Raw genomic sequence first — 22,487 nt, 5'->3', positions numbered from 1 at the left:
GAGGGCACACCAAGGAGCCAAGGACCAGAGGGCTGACAGACTCAAGAATACGCGGACCAAAGGAGAGCGACTCGCCAAGGAGCCAAGGACCAGAAGGCTGACAGACTCAAGAAGACGCGGACCAAAGGAGAGGGCACACCAAGGAGCCAAGGACCAGAGGGCTGACAGACTCAAGAAGACGCGGACCAAAGGAGAGCGACTCGCCAAGGAGCCAAGGACCAGAGGGCTGACAGACTCAAGAAGACGCGGACCAAAGGAGAGGGCACACCAAGGAGCCAAGGACCAGAGGGCTGACAGACTCAAGAAGACGCGGACCAAAGGAGAGCGACTCGCCAAGGAGCCAAGGACCAGAGGGCTGACAGACTCAAAAAGACGTGGACCAAAGGAGAGAGATTCGCCAAGGACCAGTTGGGCGATGGATCAGAGAAGCCAATTATATACTTTTAAATAACATATAGACAAGAAATGGAAACAAGAGATACTAAATGTCAGTAAAATGCAATTATAATAACATATTTTTGTTCTAACACACGATGTCTGTGTGCTCTCTATGTATATTTATGCTATTGTGCTTTGTTTCTTATTTTTGAGACCTATCCACAGCATTTTAAGTGTGCGCTTGTTTTTTCTGCTTATTTGATTGTGAGTCAGCTTGTTTTGGGCTTGTTTTGGAAGGGCATTCATTTTTCTTTCTTTCCGACCTGGCAACACTGGCCCAATCACTAAGAGTGGGAACTAGGGCATAGAAGGGCCATGGGAGATGTTGGAGGCTACGGATGAGAGAGGGGCTCAAGCACTAAAAGTGGGAATAGGGTATAGGAGGGCCATGGGAGATGGGGGCTAGGGAAAAGCGAAGGGCTCAAGCACTAACAGTGAGAATAGGATATAGGAGGGCCATGGGAGATGGGGGGGCTAGGGAAAAGCGAAGGATTAAGCACTAACAGTGAGAATAGGGTATAGGAGGGCCATGGGAGAGCAGGGGCTAGGGAAAAGAGAGGAGCTAAAGCACTAACAGTGGGAATAGGATGTAGGAGGGCCATGGGGGGCTAGGGAAAAGAGAGGAGCTAAAGCACTAACAGTGGGAATGGGATGTAGGAGGGTCATGGGCGGTGTGGGGCTAGGGAAAAGAGAGGGGTTCCAGCACTAAGAGTGGGAATAGGGTATAGGAGCACCATGGGAGATAGGGGGAAAGAGAAAAGCAAAGGGCTCAAGCACTAACAGTGAGAATAGGGTATAGGAGGGCCATGGGGACGGGGGGCTAGGAAAAAGAGAGGAGCTAAAGCACTAAGAGAGGGAGTAGGGTCTGGGTGAGCCACTAAGAGTGGGCATAGGGTATATAGGAGGGCCATGATAGGGACTAGAAAAAAGAAAGAGCCACAGGGAAAGGGGGCGAGGAGGGCCAAGGGCAAGAGGAAAGAGGGCAGCAGGCACCAAAAGGTGTTTAGGGTCTACGAGGGCCAAAAGAGATGGGCACATGGGCATAGATACCACCATTATCCATTCCATTTGGGAGATGCTAGTCCAGTTCTAGCTTTAACTTTGCATTTCGGGACCTGCATTAAGGGATTTCTCTGTTATATATCCAGCACTACAAGTCCCAGAATGCAAAGTTAAAACCAGGACCAGACGTTCCCCTGTTTCCCAGCCCGGTCTGGGGCAAGGGTGCAGGGCAGACCAGGAGCAGTCCCCACAGGAGCCATCCACACTCACACCCCAGGAAAGTTGGAGGTGAGGGGTGCTGGACCTACTAATTTTTTTTATTTATTTTTTTAAATCTTTTTTATTTTGTGTTTATCAAATTTCTTTGATTTTACAAAAAGCTGCTCGGTCTGTGCAGGAAAGATCTTCGTCTTGTGTTGGGAGTGAGTTACTCTGTGAGTAAACACGTTTGATTTACAGATGCTTGGAGGTTATCTTCTTTGAGGCATTTTGCCAAGGATAAGTCTATGATCTTTGCTGCTGCAATCGTCCACGATGTTTTGTTTCCACTTATGAGTCGGTTCCACCAGACTTCTTCTTCTCGTAAAACAGAGGGCTTTACTAGCGGGAGTAAAAAGGCTTGCCTTAGGTTGATTGTTTTTGTGCAGGATATTAAAAGATGGCGTATTGTTTCGGTTTGTGTGGGATCTTTGCACAGTCTGCAAGTACTCACGTTGGACAGACCTCTCAATGCTCTAATTTCATTTGTTGGTAAGAGGTTTAGTCGTGCCCTTAAAAACAGTTGTCTTGTTGTTTTGTCAGGAAATATTCTCACGATTAGTGGGTGACCGTTTAGTTTTTTTGTGTGTTGCGGCAAATGGGCGAGAAGTTTATTCGTTGTTGCTTTTTCTTGCGTGAGTATCCAGTCTTTTAGATCCATTTTCTTTTTGATTTTGTTGGGGGTGAGGAAAAGTTCTTCTTTGGTGAAACCGAGTTCTATCAGAGTATTTTCCTTTTTTTTCGCCCAGGCGGATAACGATTTGCAGTTTCCTCTTTGAATTTCTTGATTGATTAGTTTGTACTGACTTGGAGCGTCTGGCATGATTATTTTCCTGTATAGCAACATTTCATTTGCATCCACTGTCGCTTTCAATGAAGTTAGTCCTAGTTCTCTTCGGATTGCCGCTATCGCTGTTGATTTTGGGAATTGCATTACTTCTCGCCAAAAGTAGCCCTCCAACTTGTCCCAGATGGTTTTTGGGATTGTCAGGAAGGCTTCCCCACCATATGTCAGCGCTGGAACCACTTTGCCCTTGAAAAACTTTATGATTGGGAGCAAAGAGAAGCGGCCAAATTTCCTGTCCATTGCTCGACCCTGGGCTGTTAGTTTTCTGGTCTTTTCCCAAAGATTGTGTTGCATTCTTACTTCGTTGCCTGAGCTGTCGATTAGTACTCCAAGATATTTGAACTCTTTTACCACTTCGATTTTGGTGTTCTCGATTGACCAGTGGAATGTTTTTTTTTCTAGCAGTTGATTTCTCGAGGATCAGAATTTTAGTTTTCTCCTTGTTATTTCGAGGTTGTTTTCTGAAATATAGTTTGCTAAGTTGTTTAGTTGGCGTTGCAGCCCAACAGAGGTTTGATCAAGGAGTATAATATCATCTGCGTAGAGAAGCCTTGGAGTTGGGATATCACCCAGTTTTGGTGTGAAGGTTCTGAGATCTTTACCGGAGTCTTTGTAATCCCCAATGAAAGCCGTAAAAAGTGCTGGAGCCAACGGGCATCCTTTCTTTACGCCTCTGCTGATTGTGATTTCTTTTGATAGAGTTCTACTGTGGTTTAGTTTTACCCTCATTGATGTGTCTTGATGCAGTGCCTTTATAGGCTCTAGTAATTGGGGTGGGCATTTCCATTGTTCCAGTTTGGCCCATAGCCTGCTTCGGTCGATTTTGTCAAAGGCCTGTGTTAAGTCCACAAAGGCTATGAAGACCTTACGTTGCTGTGCTCGAGTTTTGTTCTTTATGATATTGAGTATCATGATGTTTACTTGTGTGCCAGTGTTCTTCGTAAAGCCTGATTGGAGGGGATCCCAGCTGGGTGAGGTTGAAGCCCACCTTTGGAACCCTTTTAGCAACAGTGAGCCAAAGATTTTCCCGATGGTATCTAATAGTGCTATTGGGCGGTAGTTAGTGGGATCAGTTCTGTCGCCCTTTTTGAAGATCGGAACTACCGTGGCCTTTGTCCATGAGCGGGGTATCAATTTTGAGGTTGTTACTGTTTCGAAAACAAGGCTTATAAACTCGGCCCATTCTTTTGGGTTGTTTTTTAAGTCTACATTTGTTATTCCATCTGGTCCGGGCGCACGACTAGGCTTTAGTTTGCGGAGTGCATCTTATATATCTTCAATGTCAGAAATGTCTTCCCAATTTGAATTGTCGTTGGCGATGTTTAGGGTTTGTAGTCCGTTGGGGTTTTGGAATAGGGTGGAAAAGTGGGTCGTCCATCTTTCTTCACTCACTGTGTTGGCTAGGTTGTTGGCCTGGTTGCTGTCTATCTTTTTTATGAGTGACCAGAAATCTCTGGAGTTTCTTCCCATTACCTTTTTGAGCATTTCTTCTGAGTCTTGTTGGTATAGTAGAATGCGGTAAGATTTTAACCAAGCTTTATATTTTGCTGTTTCTTCTCTTAGTTTTTTTTCCATAAGTATCGATCTTGATTTTGCTGCAAGGCGTTTTAGTTTCCTTAGTGCACGGCGCTTGAGTACCAATAGTTTATCGTACTTATGATGTCTTTGGGGGTTGTCTTTTTTCTGACCCCTTGTGGGGTTTGTCTGGTATTGAATTAACAGGGGTTGGTAGTCTGGTTCAGTTTTACACCGATTAGGCTCTTTGGCAAGTTTCTTTTTGTAGTTTTGTGCCAGATCTTTTATCCTTTCAGCGTTCAGTCTTAGGCGATTGCCTTGGGTTGTTACGTCCACTTCTTCCGACATTACGTGTTTGACTGGGCGTTGTGTGGTCCATGATATTAGAAGGATGTTATGATCGCTTTCCTCTGTGCGTAGGTCCTCAAATGAGGTTAAGAGTTCTAACATACCTTCTGAAGCGAATATATAGTCGATTGTTCCCGCTTGAGATGCTCTTTCCCAAGTTGGAATTAGGGGTTTTGTTGTTGACAGCAATGCCGTGTTGTGGAGGTTTCTGGAGTCCATTAATTTTAGCCATTTATTGCCTCTTGAGTCTCCTCTTGTCTCGCTGTTGGGTGCTGTTGGGTAAGAGCTTTTATGGGGACATTTAGCGTTCAGGTCTCCACAGATAATTAATTCGGTGGTTTCGGAGTTTATTTGGGTCTCGTCTATTTCTGTTTCAATTATACGAAGAAAATCGTCATCTGAGATTTTGTCTGGGTTCCAGTACGTTGTTATTATTACGATCGGGGTTTCCCAGCTTTTGTTCGTGATCGTGTTTTGTCGGGTCCACTTCACCTTAATTGTTAGATGGTTCTGTGAGGAAGATAGCTCTTTGTCTATTTCCAGACCGCTTCCTGTTCGAACTGCGATCAGGAGGCCTCCAGTTGGACGGCCCGTTTTTCCTCTTACGGCTTTTGAGGTTGTCAGTTCGTAGCCGTCTAAAGCTGACGAGGTTGTAAGCCAGGTTTCTTGTAGTGCTAGAATGTCGAAGTCTCCTAGATTCGTTTTTCCTGTTTTCATCAGGTGTTTGAATCCTCGGGTGTTCCACAATGCCATTTTCAAAGTTGTTGTCGTTGAGAGCAGGTTTGTTGTTTTTCCTAAGGGTGAATCTTTCTCTGCTCTCGTTGGTCGTTGCTATTTAGTAGGCCTGTTTGGGGTTGTTTTAGGAAACCAGGACCATAGCTGTTTTATTGGTCCAAGGGAGAGTCCGGTTGTCCTTTTCTGTTCTTTGTCTTTAAGGTTGATTCTTGGTGTTGGGAGCTTTTCTGCTGTCGTTTCGTTGCCGGCGTCGTTGTTTATCTTTCTGGGTCCTCTCTGTTTCAGTTGATGGGGTATTTCTTTCTCGCCTTCTCGACTGGTTTTCAGCGTTAGATGACAGGTTTTTTGCGGGGTGTTTCTGGTGGTGTTATCACCTTTTCTCTTAGCTCTGAGGCGGTGCGACTGGAAGTTGTCCGGGCTGGACTGGATCTGCTGGTTGGGTGGTTGGTTGTCGGTCCAGTATTCCGTCAGGAGATAGCCTATTTGTCGTAGATCTGTGTCCGTTTCTTTAGGCTGGGTGATTTTTGCATTCTTTTTTATGTGTATGTATGCTTTTGCTTTGCGGGCTTTGTGGTATGGTTCTACTAGAGGGATGTCTTCTGGTTTCAGGTGTCTAAGGGACTTGATGTTTCTGAAAATGTTCATTATCGTTCCTCTATTTAGAGTTACTGCTTCAGAGTTGTGATCTGTTTGTTCCATTTTGAGGATTATTGTCTGGCGGTTTTCATCATTCTTTTTCTTTAATGCGCGAGAGGTCCATTCTTTTCTGGGCTTATTCCAAGGGGCCTTTTTTCCTGATCGGGATCGGCTTATTGGTCTGCGTCGAGGGGTTCTTTCCTTTGACCTCCTGGTTTTATTTCTTTCAATGTTGGGGGTGTCTTTGTTGTTGATGTTGCATCTTTCATCCAAGACTAGGGCTTGACTTTTTTGGGATACTGGCAGGGTTGGCTTTGGTTGGGAGGAGAGGTTCGGTCCTTTCGGATATCGTAAGTTCACTCTGGGGGTGGTGCGATGTGGTTTTGCGCTTTTTCGTCTTCTTTTTGTTTGTTGCTTTGATTTTGGTGGGGTCGAGTCGATGCTTATTGTTGAGACCTCTTCAGCATCTTGATCTGGCGTTAAGTGTATGGACAGGTTCATTAAGTTTGTATCCGCCAAGAAGTCTTCCGTTGTTCTTGGCGATTTTTGAATAGATTGTTGTCCCAGTTGATGAGTGGGGGGTGATTTTGGTTGCTGGTTAGTAGAAGTAGTTTGTTTTGGAAGAAGTATTTTTTCTGGTCTGCCACGATCGGTAGTTGAATCTTTGGTCATTGTGCGATTTTCTGCCAGTGTATTTTTTTCTGAGAATTGGGTCGGTAGATCTGTTGTTGTGTTGAGTTGGTTGGGTGACTGATTCTTCTTGCGTGTTTCTTTTCCTTTGGTTCCCAGGATTTTCTTTATTTTGGGCTCTTCTGGTAGTCTGCTTCGGAAACTGAAGATCTGGGCGCATTGTTGGTTGCTCTGTTTGCGTTTCTGCAGTCGAGTACTGTTTTTGTTCTCCCTTTTCAGCTCTCAAAGTATGGTCTTTAGTTTTTATTTCTTGTTCCTTGGCCGTGATGAAGCCTTCTAGAAAGATTAGTTTCGTGTGCATGAGAGCAATTAGGGTTGTGTTGTCTTTTAGCGTGTCATTCAGGGTCTCGTAAAGTTTGCCGAAAGGAGCTAGAGCTATGGTTATCGCTGACATTATGGTCATCATGTCTGGTTTCCATGACAGAGTTTCTGTTGTTTGAGGGAGGCTTGTTCTGCCGGGTCTAGCCGGCGATGTTTGGGGCTGTTCAGATCTTGATCTTTCTTGTGTCTGATTGTGTGGCAGGTAACTTCCTCTTTGGTCCCTTGTTAGGGTGCTTGTTCTCATGGGTCTGGGCGTTAGCAAAATTTCCCAGTCTGCTCCGACTGCTGGAGCTGGTGGGTCTTGTCTTTGATCAATGATTTTATTTGTTGCTGTTTTGGGAGTTTGGGATTCCGGCGGCTTGGTTTGGGATCCAATGTTTGTTTCTGCTTCTGAGTGGGTTCCATTGGCTTGGGAGGGTGCATCTTCGTCCAGCTGTGACTTGGTTTCCTTTTGAGGCAGAGGGTCGATAGAGTGCTGTGGGTGTTCGTCTATGATTGCCGCTTTTGGTGGTGGTTTGTCCATGAGTTTGCCAATTGGCGTTGTCGGGTCCTGTGTTATGCTGTTGGAGTTTTGACTAGGCTGTTCACCTTGTTTGGCGATGTCTAACGTTTTTTCCTCTAAGTCTAGGGCCTTGGATGTCGTTTTGCGAGCTTTAGTTGTCGGCACTGGGTCAGTTAGGGCCTCCAGTATCTCGTTGTCGGTTAATTCGTTGAGAATATCGTGTTTACGTTTCCCCTGTCTGGAGAAAAAGTCTTTCAGGGAATTGCAGAAGGTGGTTTTTAGTAGTGCTTCATTTGTGGGGTCCTGTTTCCCTTTTATCGTTTTTTGCTGATTGCGGTTTTTGTTAGTTTTTCTCTTTGTCTGGCAGCCATTAGCCTGCTTGGTTTTCAGTGTTTTTTGAGCAGGCTGTGTCAGACATTTTTTTTTCTTGTTAGTTTCTGTGCCGGGTGCTGAGTCTGTTTCAAGTGTGACTTTTTTGCCTGGAGCGATTTCTTCCCAAACACTGTTTGGTTGAGTTCCGTTGATCGCCTCTAGGGGCGCTCTTCCAGACTGCGGGGGTGTTGGAGCGAGGGGCCGGGGAGGCGTGCTGTGATTCTCCCGCCCTCAGCTCCTGCTGCTTCCTCCGCGGTCTCCGACACGTGAACCATAGCTGCGACAGTGCTGCGAGCCGGTCTCTCCGCGGGAGCTGGAGCTGCCGGCGACCTGGTCGAAAGCCTCGGCGTTCGTCCTTCGCAGGTGGTGCTGGGAGCTGTTAGGAAAGATTTCGTAATTATAGGTAATTTTCCTTCCATGTGGCAACCCCTAAACTTTTTGCTGTTGTGTTTCACCTTGTTCTTGACTTTGCCAGAGAAGTGCAGCCTTCTGCCGCACTCCTCTGGGCTTTCGCTCCTTTATTACGGGGAAACTGACATGCCCTTAAGACAGTCAGTACCGGGGAACGCTGTTTCCCGTAGTTTCTTTTATCATGTTGCAGCTTTCGTGCAACATGACACAAGAGGGCACTGTAAGCTAAGTTACAGCTCTCTTGGGTCTCTAGCCTTGTACAGGCCCTAGATATTCGTTTAGGATTGTATCTGATCGGTGCAAGTGATTCAGGGACGGGAATGGTGGCAGCGATCGTTTTCTTGTGTTTTGAGCTCCTTTTGGCGTTCTAAGCGCGTTTTCCGCGCTTAACCCAAAATGGTGGCCTGGCTCCCAAAATGGCCAGACCACGAGGCTCCTTTGTCCTGTCCGCTGACCGTCTTGCTCCCTTCACCTTCCCCAGGTCGAGCCGACCCGGGGCCTTCCTTATTTGGGCATGTACTTTCCCGCGAAACACGGATGCTTTCGCGGGCTTCTACATGTCTTGTGTGTGCCTCCAGGATGTGGGCTGGGATGTCTGGTCCCAATACACATCCTGGGTGCCAGAGAGTCTAGGGTGGTGTGAATGCCTGGGACCACCTTGGTCCGTGATTGGTCCACGAATGGTGTGAGTGTTGATGAGCGGATCTCCCATTGGGTCCCCTCCGTTTTGGCGCGAAGGGAACCGTGGATAAGAGGGGGCTGGAAACACCACTTCCATGTCGATCTCCTGAGTTCTCACGAACGAAGGAATACAGGAGCCAAGTATCCTGCAAACAAGAGGCTGGACCGAGGAATCGCTGGTGACCCGCTGAAGGACTTCTGCTCTGCACTGCTGTCGCCTTGTGAAACCCTTTTCACCTTTGATCGAACCAGAAGGCCTGTACTGGTGCTTCGTCCCTTGGAATAGCGGGAACAGCTATTCTCGGCATCTTCATCATCTCCTGCCAGTAAGCCTTCGGAAGCGTCTCTGGACCATCCAGCTGACTGACCAGCTTACACGGGAGTCTTGCTCTGTAACCGCCGCCAGGTTGTGTAGTATTTCGAGTCCTTGTCACTCTCACACGCTTCGTGCACTTGGCGTTCCCAGGTCTGAAGTGAGTAGTGTACATTTGGCTCAGATACACACGGCCGCTCCGTTGCCCTGCTGTGGTAACAAACTGTGCGGGTTTCTTCGATTGGGACGTCTTTTTACTCAACACGACGACGAGGCGTTCCCTGCTCTTCTGAACTTGCCAGCTGCTGAAACTGACGCGGAGAAGCCTGGGTCTGCTTGCATCGGGGACCGGTGAGTAGCATAGCTAGGATCTGGTCGCCCTCCTGCAGGAGCCCATTGCTTTTCCCCGCTGTGTAAAACAGCACCCTTGTCCGTACTCGCGCTCTGCTTCTGCCCACTGTGGAGGCTGCGCTTGAGTCGCGGACCTTGTTCTTCTTCTTTTGTGCACTAAACTGAACTGCCTGATTTCCCTCGAAGAGCTTCTCCTTTTGCCCGTTGGCACCAGCGCGTGCAGGTACTTTTGAGCACAAGGCTCCACTCTTCGCAGGGCTCGGACTTCCATCTAGTTAGGTGCCTCTGAAGGCGAACTGGGTCTAAGCATTATTTTGCACTGCCTGTCTTCCTTCCCTTTTAGGTGGACTACCCATTTCGTGCATCTAACGCTTGAGACTGTCGTATTTGTATATATATTGTGTTGATATGGTATGTGTTGGTTTACTATCGTTATATTGTGGTTTACTCGCTATGGTCATTGTTTTAAAGGCCTTGAAATAAATGTGTATATATTTTTAATATAACAACTGTTTGGAGTAGTTTGTAAGTGATCTTGCTTTGTGTGCTCATTGCGGGCTTTCAGTCACCCTCACCCCTCTTGAGACCTAGTCTTGACCGCCGCGATCGCTACCTTGATTGGTCTGGCTCGTCCAGAGGTTACCCTGTTCCAAGTAATTAGGTTGGCCTTCTGAACTTCTGCGCCACCAGGACAGAGTTCAGAAATCCGTCTTAACAGGAGCCGGTGAGATTTCTCGGTTTCCTGCGGCGCTCGTGTTATTGTTGTGAGCGGGCTCATCCACGGTTTCTCCCCCCGCTGGGGCAAAGCCCCTCGCAGCCTGTCCTCCGACCTGCTGCAATGGGCTGCTCTCGGCGGGGGGGAGTTGGCACGAGGTCGGGTCTTCGTTCGGCTCCGCATTTGATTCTTTTGTGATTTGCGGCTGAGAGGCCGAATTATTTATTTCTTTCTTTTTTTATTTATTTTACATTTATAAAGCGTTCACACAGCCCGCAGGCATCGAGGCGCTGTTACAGGAATTGTTTGTTTTTCTAGTTGTGTAATTGTGTTTTTTTTTTTTTTTGTTCTTTTGTCTTCGTTACTATTTATAACGCGCTTAAACACCCCGAGGTTTCTAAGCGCGGCCCCGGGAATCGAACCTGTTGTTACTTCGTGTCGCCTTGCTTCCAAGACGCGCACGCTGCCGCTGAGCTATCCTCCCGGGACGCGCTGTCACGCCGGCTTCGGTCACAGGCGACGACTGAATGCTTTGAAAGTCTTTAGCCAATGACATGGCTTTTTTTGGTGCTGCAGGGTTAAAGATGCAGTTTGAGCGTCCGCTGGGAGTCCCGCTTGAAGTGGTTGAGAGTAGGGGGGGGGATTTAGGGCCAGGATTTGCTTGAGCTGGTAAGCGTGCTTTAGGTGCTTGTTTTGTGGCTGGTTGGTTTGTTGATTGTGAGGTTTGAAGTATTGGTGGAGCCGGGCCAGTACTCCTCAGATATATTTTTTCCGGTTCTTCGACCTCTGTTGTTGGTCTACCCTGCGAAGATTGAGCGGGGTACGCAGGTTCTGGGTTCATTTCTTTTTGCAGCCTGACAGCCTTTCAGTCCTGAGAAGGACTGCAAAGACTGCTCAACTCTGCTCGAACTCCGCGACCGCTCTGCGGTGCTGGTTAAGTTTTTGTAGGTCCTCCCACAAAATGGTGGCTGTAGAATGGAGCACAGAGAGAGAGGCAGCCTGGGTGTCTCCTGCAAAGCCTACTAATAAAATCGCTGCTAAACAGGAGCTGGGCTACACCCTGAGCCCTTACCTTGCTCCAACGGGGACCGGCAACAAGGTGAATGTTTGAGGGATCCCAACAGGAACCCCTCTTTATTTATAAAAATCACGCCAACTTCAACTCTTAGTAAACGTTCCTACTTTACTACCGCTAATCTCCCTCCTAGATTCTTCTGGCGTGAGTTCTTTCTAAAGGGATCTTCATCGTCAGCCCACCCATTCTTAAAGAGGCAACAGGGGGACCCATAGGTGGGCCCAACAGAACAGAAGCAAGACATATACCTGGCACCACCCACAGTAGAGGGAGGCCAGAGGATGACCTCAGTAGGTGGTCCCACGCCCTAGGCGGTCTCTGGCATGCCGTCACTTCGCTTACCTGCCTCATGCCAGGTTATACACAGCAACCTTTATTTCCCTCCCCCTTTCTATAAACAACTACTCCTTTTATATGCATTCCTCCTGCTTAACTATTAACATTCACCCTCTCTCAAAACTATCATACTACATAATTATTTCTATAAACAAAAATATTACTATACACACACACTTAACTATAGTTTTAAATAGTCACAAACAATAACATATAAAACACATTATTTTATATAGTGATAACTGCTGCAGTAGTGGGTGGGGTAGTCTTTCTCTTAATAACAATAGGGGCTGTCCCACCCTACTGTGCTCATTCGGGTTGGCCGCATCCACCATGTGGGGCCACCCTGTCACACAAACACACAGTCCCTAGGCAGCCCTCATGCCGTGAGGGGCACTGGTGTACTCTGTACCACTTTTGCAGTCCTTGTTCATTTTACAGGTTGCCCCAGATCTTGCCCCCTGCGGTCAACTCCACAGCGGGCAGCCCGTTGTTATCTTCCTGGCCAGCCCAGTGCCCTGTAGGGTGCCCATAATCACCCCTGCATCCCTGTTGCCCCTTCTCATCTCCTACGTGACCCCTTGCCTTGGGAGGCAGTCCATAATCACCACCACAGCCTGCCACCATTTCTTCTTAAGGCGGCAACCCCGTTGCTATGGGGACGCAGATGTCAACAACCACCATGCATGTGGCACACTCAAGGCCTTGCAGTTCCACCCCCTCCCTTTATTTCATATGAGTGATGCAATGGGGAGGCCGCTCTCCTTTCAGAGCTCCAGTTGGTTTGCCAGAGCGCCCTACTTTCACCGGACTGCCCAATGTGGCATGCAGGACTTTTTTTCACCACTTCCTGGCCTCTCTCCTCTTCACACAGGTTGCTCAACATGGCAGCTTGGAACTTCCTCGGTGTCCAGTCAATTGGTCGAAAAAAAACTGGTCGACTGCAATTTGGTCGACGCAATTTGGTCGAAAACCAAATGGTCGAATTTTTTTTTTTATTTATATATTTATTTTTCGGGTTTTCGTTTAGTAAAAAAAGGGGTTTTTGGAGAAAAAAAGGGGGTTGGGGGGGGCCCCCCCAAAAAAATAAAAAAAAGGGTTAAAATAATAAAATAAAAAAATTCGACCATTTGGTTTTCGACCAAATTGGTTCGACCAAATGCCTGGCAACCAACTTCCTCCACTGCCTCATCACCTCCCAGGTCGCCTGGTATACACATCACGGGAGGACTTCTCTTCGGAGCCCTTCTCGCATGGCCAAGAAGCAGGCCCACAAGGGGCACAGCTAGGTTACCCGCCTTGGGCTGCCTCCCACAAGTGGGTGGCACTTTTCTTCACCTTGACCTCCCTGTGCACATGGTCCAGCACTTGAACAATGGGCCTGTCCATTCTTGCCCCCGGCTGGGCCGACAGCCACCACGGCAGCCTGGACCCACAGTAACAACGCCGGGTCACCCCTGACATGCAGCCCGGCTGGAAACCTTCTGTGGGCCGAGTGGGGCTGTTCAAGGCCATGCCCCCCAGACAGCTATCTTTTTCTGCTTCCTTTCCCTTTTCCTTCCCAATGTTTTTTCTTTCTTCCAACGGTTTCTCTTCAGAATGTTCCATCCCCTGCCCATCCCACTCTTGGGCAGGGGGAGCTGTTTGTTTTGATTTTCATTTGCTTCTCAGTCATCCTTCCATCCAGCCCCATGGGGAGCTGGATGGATCAGATCAGGAAAGCCTTCACCTTACACTAGTACTAAGTAAAACACAAACACTACACAACACTATGTCACATATTTTGTTCCTACACCCTGGTGCCTGTGTCCTTTATTTCTAGATTTCCTTTGGGACAAGCATGTAACCCTGCCTAGCCTGAGCCACGTGCTGCACTAGCATCTCCCACGTAAAATGGATCATGTTGGCATGCATGCACATGGGATGATGAAGGGAGAGGGCCACATGCACTGAGGGCTATGGGGAAAGTGGGCTAGGAGGGCACGAGTGAGAGAGGAGGGTGCCACAAGCACTGAAAGGGGAATTCTAGGGTCAGATAGGGCCAGTGGACAAGGGCTTGGAGAAATATAGGCCACAGGTGAAGGAGACTAAGAGGGTCAAGAAAGGCAGGGGCTCGGGCCTGGAAGAATGTTGCGACTCACCAGATCAGACCTCGACCGACTCGCCAGACTTGATCAACCGCTCCTCTTCACGGCGTGTCACTGGAACCCAGACAAGGATGTCTGGTTCTTCTCACCAGGAGGGTGTTCTTCCCATCAATGCACCCTTTTATGGTAGTACTAACAGAGGAGTTAATCAATTGGAAGAGCAGGACAAAAAAGCATCACCAACAACGTCAGTTGTAGGTTAGAAAAGAACAGCGGTTAGCGAGATGGACAGGCAACTTGAATTAGATGGATCAAGAAAGAAAGTAGCTAACCTCTTAAGTAAGATTGAACTGCCTGTGTGGAGTTTTGGTGGTGGGAATGATGACCAGTGGTTCCTCCAAGGACTAGGATGACTAGAATAGCAGAACAGGAGTTAAGTATCAGGTGGTAGGCACAAGGAATAAAGTATATGAATAGGAGTAGTGCAAGGCTTAATCAAGGGTTGGGGTAGCAGGAAGCCGGAGATGGATAAGTTCCAACAATACAGTAAGGTAACAGCGTTTGCAGGAGGGCCGCTGCACGCTGTCCAAGAGCCCATTCAAGCAGAACGATCGCTGCAACAACGGCGTTGCTCTCTGGTGTGCTCCTGCTAGACTTCTGCAGGGCTGCTACGTGGAGTACCACGGACGCCTTCACAAGATTCTGCTGCGTCGACAGGGACTCCAGGGAGGAGTCCAGGGTCGCCAAAGCAGTGCTACGCAACTTGTTCCAGCACCACCTGCGTAGCAAATCCATGGTCTTCTGTCTCCCCAGATGTGCAGCAAGTACAGAATCATGACACCACTGCATGGCAGTCTGTCTGGTTGCGGCATTGGGCATGTAAATCCTCCCCTGGATATAGGGTAGGGATTGGAGGATGCCCATGTTGTATTCGGTCACCTTAGGCGGTTTTGCCGAAACACATTCACAAATAGAATCCTGGAGCGAGGGTTGTGGTGTGCGGGCACACACAGCCTGGTTGGGGAGTAGAAGAGAGCAGTCCTGGTTGGGCGTGAGATGGTTCCCGTGCATGCGAGATAGGGCATCGGCCTTGGAGTGCAGGCGAGCTGGATGGTATGTGATGGTAAAATCGAACAAGGAAAAGAAGGCATGCCACCTGGCGTGTCTCGCTGTGGAGCACCTGATTGAGTTGAGAGCCAAAAGATTGTGGTGGTCAGCGAATACTTGAATCAGATGACTAGCAACCAGCAGATGATGCCTCCACTCAGTGAAAGCCTCCCGAACAGCACTTAATTCTATTCTGTGATGGTATAATTCTGCTTGCATGTAGTCCGTTTTCTGGAATGAAATGCCACCAGGTGTAAGACACCAGTGTCTGGACTTTCTTGAGACAATATAGCACCAATAGCGATGCCAGACGCTTCGGCTTCTACCAGAAATGGAAAAGAAGGGTTGCGGCGTTGCAACACCGGGGTGGAATTAAATGCAGCCTTCAATGCATTGAACACTTTCTGGGCATCGGAATTCCAGGAAAAATTGACCTTGTTACTAGTGAGAGCCGTCAGGGGAGCCACCAGAGCAGAGTAAGAGCAGATAAATGTCTATAAACGTTAGTGAATCCAAGGAAAGATTTTTGATTTTGATTTTTTTGATTTTGAGTAACTTATTACGCGCACCAGACGGAATCAATCATATTCGGGTGCAGATGATAACTATGAAACTCGAGGATTTCATAAGAAAAAAGGAAGTCTGTTTCTTCTCACCAGGAGGGTGTACTTCCTATCAATGCACGCCTCTATCAGATATGGTAGTACTAACAGCAGAGTTAATCAATTGGAAGAGCAGGGCAAAAAAGCACCACCAACAATGCCAGCTGTAGGTTAGAAAAGAACGGCCATTAGCGAGATGGACAGGCAACTTGAATTAGACAGATCAAGAAAGAAAGTTGCTAACCTCTTAAGTAAGAGTGAACTGCCTGTGTGGAGTTGTACCATCAGGGTTTTGGTGGTGGGAATGATGACCAGTGGTTCCTCCAAGGTCTGGGATCACTAGAATAGCATAACAGGAGTAAGGTATCAGGTGGTAGGCAGAAGGAATAAAGGATATGAATAGGAGTAGTGCATATCTTACCGAAGGGTTGGGGTAGCAGGAAGTCAGAGATGGATAAGTTCCAACAATCCATTAAGGTAACAACGTTCGCAGGAGGAGAAGGGTGGGTAGTAGGGACCCGACTCCCGAAGGCACCAGAATGCCTGGTCGGCCGGGTAGGTGCACCAATAACTGGAAAGCATCTCCAGTCCGTACAAAGGCTCAGGAATGAGCAGCAGAGCAGTCCGGTAAGTGATAAGGTGGTCGGCAGGTTAATATCAAAACAAAGAAAGGCAATCCTGGGACGTGTTGCAGAGGTCAGCGTTGTGCAGGCCGCAAAGTTTCCGAACAGTAAGTAAAGGTAGTCCAGGGACGTGTTGCAGAGGTTGGCGTTGTGCAGGCAGCGAGGTTTCCGAACAGTAAGCAAAGGCAGTCCAGGGACGTGTTGCAGAGGTCAGCGTTGTGCAGGCAGCGAGGTTTCCGAACAGTAAGCAAAGGCAGTCCAGGGATGTAATGCAGAGGTCAGCGTTGTGCAGGCAGCAAGGCTTCCGAACAGTAGGCAAAGGCAGTCCAGGGACGTGATACAGTGTTCGGCGTGGAGCGGGCAGTGAGGTAACAAAACAGCAAGCAAGGGGCTGTCCAGAGACGTAATGCAAAGCCGAGTCAGAAAGCAAGGAATCAAGGGACGCAAGGGCAGCAAAAAGCAGGAACGCAACTTCAATCAGAAGCGTTAGTTTCAGGTTGAATGCAGCGTTAAATCTGAAAGGGGGCGACGCACGCTACATTCTGCTGTGTCACATGAGAGCGTGCGCATCCGTTCCCCTTGGCAACCATGTACACAGATGCGTGACGTCGGAGGTGTAATTGTCAGGTTTCCCTCCTGTGTCACCACTTCAGTTATTAGATCTCCCACATTATGTAAAGTAAGGGGTTCCCAGTCACGTTATGGGTGCGCCTTCCCTGGTATTGGAGCTCCTAGAAAGCGGAGAGCGTTCAGCCCATTGATGGGATTAAGGCAGGGTGCATGGATGTTGGCATGGCAACACTGGCATTCTAGGCACCATTGTTGATCTTGCCTCCGGCGCGTACTACACGGAATGCTATCATGTGACCCCGTCTTCTTAAGCACCTCCCCCTGATTCTGCCAATGCTTCTGAATGTTTCTCGGTGGCGTTTTCCACGAACTACGTATTCCTGTTTCTGGAGTTTTGACCTTGTATTCCTGTTTTCCCCGGACCAAGTCTTTGCCTCGCCCTTCATTGTAACTTGCTGCTTCCCTCCTACGACCTGGATTGTCCACGGACCTGCTCTGCCTGCGTTCTGTACATCACTGCTTCCCTCCTACAACCCGGATTGCTTACGGACTTGCTTTGCCTACGTTGTGTACCTTACTGCCCGCCCCATTACCTGACACGGATCCTATTCTTCTTGCCGCTCTGCACCTCGCCGGCCGCTTCTATTTCGACCCAGACTGTTTTGGATTGCCTTGTGGAAACGTGCGCGTGGCTTGGACTTTATTGGACTTTTGTTTTGCATTAACAAGTGCACAGACCTGAGACTGACATAGTGTACTTGGACTCTGAGACGTCCGCGTGCCGTCGGGGTAGATTTGGTCACTCTCTTCTGCTGCCTTGGGAATTCTATGGACCACATAAACCCAGAACCTGGAAAACATCCTTTTCAAGCCGACAGGATCCACGTACGGTAAGCTCATCAATCATTGGGGTTTCTAAACACTAGTCAATTACGCTCTTGTACTCAATATTCGGGTTTCTCCTTACAGCGAACACCTCTGGGGCCTGTACCATATCTCCATCATTCTGACTTCTGACTGTCTCCTGGTTCTGTACCCCCCCAGGTCAGTGGTCTTTGCATGCACAACTGTTACCTGTCATTTTGCTATGCTTTATATGGTACTGATAGCTGTACTTTCCTTGCAGCCACCAGTGTCGCATCCTGCAACACCAGTGTCTCCTCCTGCAGCACCTGTGTCTCGTCCTGCATCCTGTCTTTCAGTTAATTAACCATTCTGGTTGTTCTTTTCTATAACCAGAAGGGTACATTATTAGGAAGACTTTGTCTCCTACACTATGGGTCAACTCGCTCCACTTAGTCTACCAAAGGAGAATCTGACAGTAACGGCCTCCAACGCTGCCATGGCAACTTCCAACACCGGAGGAAAGGTGTAGTGTTAGAGCGTGGATGACAGCTCATCATGAAAGAGCGATGAGACGCCCTAGATCATGTAAACTGGGCAACTGGTGGAATCCTAAAAGAGAAGGAGAGGGCCACAGTCACAGGGACAAGGCAGGCCAGAGGGACTGAGTGAAGGAGCGGGTCACAAGCAATGAGAAGGGAATAGGGTTTGAGAGGGCCAAGGGAGATAAGAGCTCAAGGACTGGGGAAGGGAAAGTGCCACATGGTAAGGGGGTGTGGAGGGGCCATTTGCACTATGACAAGGTCTCATATACAGTGCCCCCCCCAAGAGGTAAAGGAAGAACAAAGAAGAGAAGAACTAAGAGAAGAAAACACTTTCCTTCAGAAAGTCTCCAAACCAGACGAGGGCTTGTGTCCAGCTGATGGTAAAGGACAAGGGAGACTAAGGACAACTCTCTCGAGAAGAGATTCTAGGAAATTCAAAAAGTTCAGAATATCCCCCACAATTAGAGGAGGTTGTCTACCCAGTGTGCCAGGCCAATGGTGTCCAGGTGGTGGTAAAGGATGTCTGAAGATCCATGTGCTTGGAGCTGATGAAACTTCCTAAGGAAGATAATAATGAACCACATAACCCAGAAAACATCAAACCACCAGCACAGGAGACATCATAAAGGGGTTAAATAGTTATAGTCTAGAGGAGCAGGCTCTAGTGCCCCTGTGAGAGGTGTTGGACAGAGCATTGCCCAAAGTCGAAGGTGATGGACAAAGAGCAGCAAAGTGTGACACTAGTCACATACCTAATGACTTTCCTGATGTTATGATGCCGACCAGACATGATTCTAATTGATTAACCCATAGCACAGACGTCACTTTGCACAGAACTCCGTCCTGATGAAGGCTGTGTTAAAGATGAGGCATAACTAGCCCACCTCAAAACGGCTGAAACACCTGGTGTAGACGCACTACTCCCCTGAAACCACAGCACATGAATGCTGTTCACACAAGCTAAACGATTTTGTGTCTCTATAATGGTCTATGTGTTTTTTACAATGTTGTTTCGAATTTGTACACTGTATTATGTGACTTTTGACAAATCCTAATAGATGTTGGGTTTGTTATATACAGACTATTTGGATATTGTCCCAAAAATGTTTTGGTACTATGTGTTGTAAACATATATTTTTCGGTCTGTTCTGTTTTCGTTCAGCAAACCATTCTGATGTCTTAATTTATCTTGAATTGTGCATTTATATCTTGATTCACACAACTCTAATATACAAAAAAAAAATAGATTTTCCTCTACAATACAATACTGAAGAGTGGTTCCTTCTTTATAAATGCAGAGGTCCACAATCCCTTTGGAGTTTTTGTTATGAGCATAGTGTCCTTGGACATATTCATTTGTATGCTTTGTTTTCTAGTTAACCCTCCTGGGTAGAATAGGTTCCATACCAGGAGCCCAACCTTTTGATTCTGTAAGAGGAAGAGGGACTTTGATCCCCGGAAAAGGGGATGTGCAGCAGAAGGGGGGATCCTCTTGTCCAGGAAGAGGAAAGTAAAGAAGAGAAGGAGAGCACCAAGAATGGGAGGACTTTTGGGACACTTGGCAAAGGAAGGAAGCTCTAAAATCCCAAGAGAGACATTGAAGCCTTGTGGTCCCCAAAATACATCACTAAGCAGGAGACCTTCCTGTCTGGAAGTTTCTGTATGTCTTTTTATTTGCCATCCTTCATATATAATCCTGCTTTAAGGACAATCTTTCCCAAGAACCTTTATGTTACAGTCATCCTGAAGCAATAACCATGCCATAGTCTTATGTTTTAATTGTTATCATAGGGTGACTTTACCTTACCCTTCTGTGTCCACCGAGAAGTGGACAGGTAAGGCTGGACCCTATCTGTAGCCACTCTGTCACCCTTCATTTGATGAAAGAAATAAAGGGAATGTTAAGTCTACTGAGGGATGAAAGGGTCTCAACCCCCTCTCCCCCCTCTCCCGAACCACAGAAGCCGAAGAGATCGACCCTCCCACCGTGGTTGGCACAGGCGTCTGAATGTAAATACACAGATAACCACGTGGCAGCCAATGGGGGGAAGACGGAGTTAGGGAAAGGGTGTGGAATGACAAAGAAAAGGTAGGGAAGAGAAAACATGCATATCTAACACATAACCTTAATACTGGAATTTCATACTCATGCCCGCCATGCTCGATACTGCCTATCCTATCCTACTCCTGAGCATATAAATGTAGCACCTACTGATCTTAATTATATTGTACCATACCAATGACCCTGTACGTGTAATGTATACCACATAGCGAACATGAAGTAACACAAACTGTATGGCACAAACAAGGGAATCTTCCCTATATGAATTCAACAAGACACATGGCCCACTGGGCTGACATTTAACATAAGCAAACATAAATCATGACTTGTCCGTGGATGTCTGCCTGGAAGACTCTGCCCCTTCCACTTATTAAAGATTCCACTCTTTCCTGCAAGTATTGCCTCATGCTCCAGGTATAAACCATGTTACCAAGACTTTGTCATGCTGGCCACATTACTGTAGTTCATTAGGTACTCTCAGAACTTAGAACTTAAACACCATGCACAATGCGCTAACGTAAATACTTCAATGCACTTATCTTAGGGTCCGGGTGACTCGAGAGTACACCCGGACATCAGGACATACCGCCTTTGGAATGCCGTGGCCACGTGCAGCCACTGCCGCGCATAGCCTGGAGGCGCTGCACGATGCAGCTGCTTAGAGGGTTCACCGCCGCGGCCCGGGCAATGCTGCCAAGTGACCCGTATTGCCTTTCAAGAGTCACCACCGTAGCCCGAAGAGATCTGCAGGCGCGGGTCGGCAAAACCCCTCCCTCTCACCGCCGTGACTGCCTGGATCACCGTCAGTTCCTCCAGAGCCCCATTCACGCCGTCAACGGCTAAATACTCTCATGATGGGCTCCAGCTGTCTCACGGCGCGAAGTCCAAGGACTACAATCCACTCCTAAGCATGCTGGGAACAGTAGTCTTGTCACGCCTCTTCGGAGACATTGGTCTTTGTGGCATCGTTGGTCCCATGGACGACGGATTTCGGCCCTTTTTCCTTCCAAGATGGCCACCACAACAGACGATGTGGGTCTAGACAATGCACAACCCAGCACCAGGGAAGCTCCGCCCTACTACTCGAGATTCAGTTTATCTGTCCCTGTTGACAACGCACGGATGCGTTGCTACTCTTCACAGACAACGCTACGTAAGTTCGTATCTAGGGATACCTTTCCAATACGTCTTGCTTACTTCCAAAACTTTATAGCACTTAATCTGTCCTTCGTTCTTTCCGACTTTCAGACTCTGCATTTCTACTCGCCTCCTCTCCGACCACAGAGACTCCAGCTCCCTCTCGCTCACACCTAATCAGGAATCCAGCGAGCAGACTGTTAGAATTCATCGGTACGAAGGATAGCAGTAACAGACACCCCCTGATTCAAACAGTAACCTGTAGTTGACACATTTCTTTCCCTTATCCAATATCTAGGGATTCCGAATTCAGTCTTCAGACCTGTTTGTTCAAAACCTGTTATTGCTGGTATACACCCAAGTTCCTCTCTCACAACTTGCAAGGTAAAGACCCCTTACTGTACACTCTTGCTCACTCTATACTCTGTACTATGCTAACGAAATTCCGTACTTCATCAGGTGGAAACCAGAAATCTCCTCTTCCAGCGTGATACACCTCCTAATCCTTTTTAAGGGAAACTTGAGAATACGTACCTCCACTTTTTATCACTCACTTACCCTCATATACTTATCAAACTCTCTTCTTCTTTCTCCGTCAAGGCCGCCTTCCACCAATCTTTGCCCGAATCTTTGCTGCAACAGACGACATCGATCCTGCAGTCGCTGACAAAGGGTTTTCTTCCCCAGAGGGTTTCCCTGAGACCTTTTCTCTCCTCTAGTCTTCTGGAGGTAGGGAAAAGGGTTTAGGGAGGCTTTCGTACTCATCCCCCTGTTTGTCAGGAATGGCACTCTGTCAAGAGTGGCACAGGGTACCCAAGTAGGGTTTGGGTGGCTGTGCTGAGGTAAGGTAGCAGATAAGCACAGACAGCAGGAAGTTCAACAAGAAAGAAGAGTAGGAAACAGTAGCTGTGAGCCAAAAGGGGCAAAAGATACAAAGGTACAAACAAACTGGATTCCCTCTTGGGGTGTATGCTGAAATGGGAAAGAGTGTTCCACGAACCTTAGGAAACTCCAGCCTTCTGCACAGATTGCTATAACAGAGGCCCACGCTGTATGCTCATGGCTGGGAACAACAGCAGTGGGTGTCTGTAACACTGAAAACGCGACAAAGGAAGGGGCAGAGGTTGCCTGCCGGAAACCAACAGGCAAGCTCTGTACAAAGGGATTACATAAGACACATGAGAAGACAAGAACAGAAATATCCAGCGAAAAGGAAGTCAATGAGCAATCTATCAGAAGGAAATGAAGGAAAGGCAGTTAGACTGAAATAGATAACCTAAGGTGGAGTACAGAGGACTCAAGGAAGAGAACAAGGAGCAGGAGTCAGGAAAACAGAAGGATGCAAAGTAGGAAGCAGGTCTGCAG

The sequence above is a fragment of the Ambystoma mexicanum genome, chromosome 14 (assembly GCF_040938575.1).
Source record: "Ambystoma mexicanum isolate Mex_15411 chromosome 14, UKY_AmexF1_1, whole genome shotgun sequence".
NCBI classification, from domain to species: domain Eukaryota; kingdom Metazoa; phylum Chordata; class Amphibia; order Caudata; family Ambystomatidae; genus Ambystoma; species Ambystoma mexicanum.
Note: the sequence above shows the minus strand (reverse complement) of the source record.